This window comes from Carlito syrichta, unplaced genomic scaffold (genome assembly GCF_000164805.1).
Source record: "Carlito syrichta isolate Samal-C Ts95f unplaced genomic scaffold, Tarsius_syrichta-2.0.1 Scaffold316955, whole genome shotgun sequence".
Classification (NCBI taxonomy): Eukaryota; Metazoa; Chordata; class Mammalia; order Primates; family Tarsiidae; genus Carlito; species Carlito syrichta.
Window position 1 is genome coordinate 55,959 of NW_007261051.1, and position 4,773 is coordinate 60,731.

Below are 4,773 nucleotides of genomic sequence, written 5' to 3' on the forward strand. Positions count from 1 at the left end.
GGGGTTTGTTCCTCCTCACACGTCAGCATCTGGTGGGTGGGGGGATGACCCCCCCGCACCTGGCTTTGTGTTCACGTGAAAGACTTGTGAGACTGCCTGTGTAAAATTTGGGGATAAATACCTGCTGTAACTTTCAATAAACGGCTTCTGCTCATTTCACTGAACAGTTGCCCACTTTCTTTCTTTCTCTTTCTTCCTCTTTATATCTATCCTTCCATCTTTCTTTCTTTTAATATCTATCCCTACAGATTCGCCGACGCCACCACATCTTCCAAGGGACTCCCCAAAACTTGCAGGGGCTGGCCCCCCGCAGATGCAGATGGTGTTTTCTGCATCCCCTACTGGAGATGGGGGTTTCTTGTGACTGCCTTCTCTCCCCTGCCTCACTGTAGCAGTGTCGGAGTTGCCTTAAAGTTGGGGTGCAGTGTCTCATGTTCACTCAAACCCTCTCCTTTTCCTCACTGTGTGTCTCTACTTTGGCTGATTCCTGGTGGTGGTGTCAGTGGCAATGTTGAAGTGCTGGCTTCTGTATCTCTGGTATGGGCCTCCCAGGACAAGGAGAAAGTGAGTGTGCCCCTCCCTGGACACCTGCCAGGTGCCTCCAGCCTGGTACTGTCTCTGACTAGGTCTTCAAGCAAGGGGCCTTGCAAATGTGCTTTTATAATTTCTGCATTAGGAAGGAGAGGCAAGACAAGGCTGAATGGGATTGCCTGGGGTCCTGAGAGGCACAGGGATGGGCAGAGGCCCCAAGTCCTACAAATTTGATGGAATTGGGTACCTGCGTGTTGGAGTCAGTTGCTTTTCTCTTTGCCTTTTGTGTTCCTGGGGGCCCTTGGAGGGACTGACATTCTGCAGATACCAGGAGCCTGGCTGTGTGGCCTGTCACCCTGATGCCTTTCTGTTCCTGATGGCAGGCCAGCGAGACTGAGGAGGATGGCTCTGACAACTTCCTGCACTCCATGGACCCACAGCTGATGCGGCAAGAGGAGACCATCTGGAACCTGGTGGACTCGTTCATGGCCATTGTCAACGCGACTGTGCAGGAACATGCCCAAGACTATCATGCACCTCACGATCAACAATGTGCATGTACAACCACATGAGGGCAGAGGCTGTGTGGGGCCAGGTAGGCAGGTGGCCAGGTGGGCCTGGCAGGAGAGATGCTGGCCAGCCCCATGCGACCAGGTCCAGGGAAGGAGGAACAGTCCAAACAAACTGTTCAACAGATATATGAAGTGAGGGGACAAGACAAGTGGCTCCCTCCTCTAATCCCACAACTTTGGGAGGCTGAGATGGGAGATTCACTTGAAGCCAGGACTTCCAGACCCGCTTGGGTGATGCAGCTAATCCCTGTCTCTACCAAAAATTATAAAAATAAGCTGGGCATGGAGGGTGCACTCCTGTATTCCCAGCTACTTGGAGTGTTAAGGTGGGAGGATCTCTTGAGCCTAGGAGTTGGAGGCTGCCGTGAGCTATGATCTTGACACTGCTTCCAGCCTGTCCAGGGTGACAGAGTGACAAGTCACCTCCTAAACAAACAAATAAATTTTCATTGGAAATACTTCATCTGAGTTTAGATTCATGAAATTTGCTTTTGTGAAACCAGGTTCTTATACCCAGGTTGTTCCAGGCATGCTAAAATGTCTTTCAGGAGGGACCAGGAATCTTTTGAGAATCCCAATCCATGCTTTCAAGTACACATCTTACAGCACCATGACAACCTATGGCTTAGTGACAAAGTATGGCCCCCAGGGAATTAGAAGTGACTTTGAATCCCGACTTTGCCACAAATGCCCTGTGACATTGGCAGATGAACCTGTTTCTCATATGTAAAATGTGGACAGCTACAGAGTTGAGAATTACGTGCATATAAAGTGTGTAGTGACACAGTGCCTGGCACAGAGTAGGTGCTCAACGTCTACCTGAAGAGTGAATAAATGAGACTAGAGTTTTTAAAAACCTCTGCATCTCTCCATGCATGCCCCAGAGCCTGGGCAGGGCTGGGTAACACCCGAAGTTTTGGAGTTGCTGCTCAATCCTTACTCATGTGGGAACCAGAACACACTGTCGGGGGGGGCGGTCGGCGGAGCAGGCACAGCGGCGGAGGAGACGCTGACAGGACCCAGGCGCTGAAGGACGCGCTCAGCATCCTGGGCGACATCAACACGACCACCATCAGCACGCCCATCTTCCCGCCTGTAGACGACCCCTGGCTGCAGGTGCTGAGCCTCCCGGCCAGGCGCAGGTACCAGGGCCAGCAGCACAGCCCCCAAACACCCAACCCAGGGCCCGCGGGAGAAGTGCTGGGACCGGGCAGTGCTGCGCCCATGCCCCCTGGACGGCGCCCACCTGAGCAAGGGGAAGAGACTGGAAAGGGGCGCCCCTGTCCCTGGGCGGGGCTGGCGTGGAGCGCGGGCTGCGGGGCCGCTGGGGGCGGGGCTGAAGCTCCGGATACAACCGGGGTGTGGCGGGGCGGGGCTTGTGTGTTTGGGTGTTGCCAGCACCGGGCTGGGGGCGGGGCCTCAGCGTGGGGCAGGACCGCTCGTCTCTCTGTCTTTCCCCTGGTCTGCCGCTGGCCGGTGGTTAAAGTCAGCCGCGCGGCAGCGCAGAGCCCCCACCGTGCCCCCAGCCCGGCCCGGGGGGCAGAGAGATCCCTGCTCCTGGGCCTCTGCCTGCTGGGTCCGCCCTGGGGAGGACGCCGCCTGCGACCTCCTGGCCTGGGGCTTTCGCTGATCCCTTTGGTCCTCCCCCAGGTGGCCCTGATCCCCAACTGCGCCCCGCCCGGGGTCCCCAGGTGAACAGGCCCAAATGCCGCTGAATGCGGCCCCTACCAGGTTCTTCCCACATCCGCTGCAGGGCGATCGTGGGTGGGAGAGAGGCGGAGCTGAATTCCAGGGCACTGGACCTGGCTGCCAGCACAGCCCTCTTCATTGCAGGCGCTTGGATAGCGGGTACTGGAGCCACGCAGGAGTGGCCGACGGCGGGTGCAGCCTGCCCCCCAGGGAGCGCTGAGGCCTGGTAGTTGGGGGCTCGTCCCGCCTGCTCTCTTCTTTCCAGCATATGTAAGACGCTTTTCCCTTTGTTCACTCTTGGCCGCTGCTGATACATTGCATTCCTCCCTTCTCTTTCTGGTTCTTTGCCCTCCACTCAGTTCTCAACTTCTCTCCGGCCTCTGGGGATCCTACCTCAGGTCAGAGCCTCTGGACCTTTCTGAACATCAGGGTTTCCATCAGTTAGGCTCAGGGCTACCCTGAGGCCCCCACTTGCCAGTCCTGACTCTTTTGAGCTGTCCCCAGGAGTGTGTGACCCCTGACCCACAGGATCAGAGGCCAGGCCGTGATTGTGTGACCAGATGCTGTGGTGTGTGTGTGTGTGTGTGTGTGTGTGTGTGTGTGTGTGTGTGTGTGTGGTGTGAGTGTAAGAATGGCAACAAGGAACCTAAGCTGTTAAAGCCAAACTTAGCAAAGTACGTCATATGATAAATGAGTCTGAACAGGCTTTCAACTTATTCCACCATTTTCTATAGGGAACATTTGAGTACTCTTTCTTTGGACATGTCACTCTAGAGAAACCTTGTCATCTTAAAATTACCTTTAAAATACAGACAGAAAAGCCCTTATAAGTCTCCTCTATAAAGAACGTCTTAAAATTCCTTTCATTATTAAGTGATAATCTTTAACTAATAGATGAAAATCTTAGATAAAACACATTAAAATATTAAATTTAAATGCCTTAAATATCTTAAAATGCCTTGCATTTAAGTGGTAAATATTAGATTCCTGGTACAAAAGAAATATTATTTCATAACAGGAAAGTTTATTCCCAAGAGCAGGGGGAAATATACATAGTGAAATTACTGTAGTTATTCCCAAGATGATGAGCTGTACTAATAATTTTTGCTTCTAAAGGTCAGTAGGTTAAAAACAGAGGTGTCAACATAGGGACTTTTATTATCCAACATTTGATGGGGTCAGCCAATAAAATATTATTCTTCAGCCATCACTTAATAAAGATGAACATATTTCTGGACAGTGCTTTCAAAAATTCAGGTAATGACCCAAGCCCTGGGACAGAGAGCACATAGTAGAGAGGGAAGCTGGTGTAGAAGCTAACAAAAAGTTGACTTGAAAACACCAAGCATAGCATGGAAGGCAGGATAGGCTAGCTGGGAGTAACTTTGGCTTTGGACTGTTGATCTCCTGCTAATGGATGAGGCAGAAAAAACAGAGATGAAATGACGTCTTTCACCTGGACTTTTTGACTGCAAGTAGTAGAAAAGCTAACAAAATTTGACAAAGGTTGAAGAGGGAATGTATTGGCTCTTATAGTTAAGAAGAGCAGCTATATGCTAATTTCAGGGAAGGTCAGACGCAGGATCTCAAGCAATGTCTGAAGAAGCAATGTCATCTCTTTCTCCTTCTTCATTTCTCAGCTCATCTTTTCTCTGCATCAGTTTCATTCTCTGACAGCCTCTCCCCCATGATGCCCAGAGTGCCACGGGAGCAGTGGTCCACACCTGCTCCAGGTGTATATCCATCAAGGTCCAAGTTCAGCCCAGTGCCTTTGGCCTTGCTGCTCTAACATGTCCAAGAATTCTTTTTCTTTGCCTCTGATTGGGTCATGAGTCCATTCCTAGGCAGATCACTGGACACAGGGGATTGCAAAGTTTTACTAATCAACTCTAGGTTACATACCCTCCCCTTTAATCCAAGTGGAGTTGCTTTACCTAAATCATTTTGACAAGGAATAAGGGAGACGTTGTTCCCCAAGAAA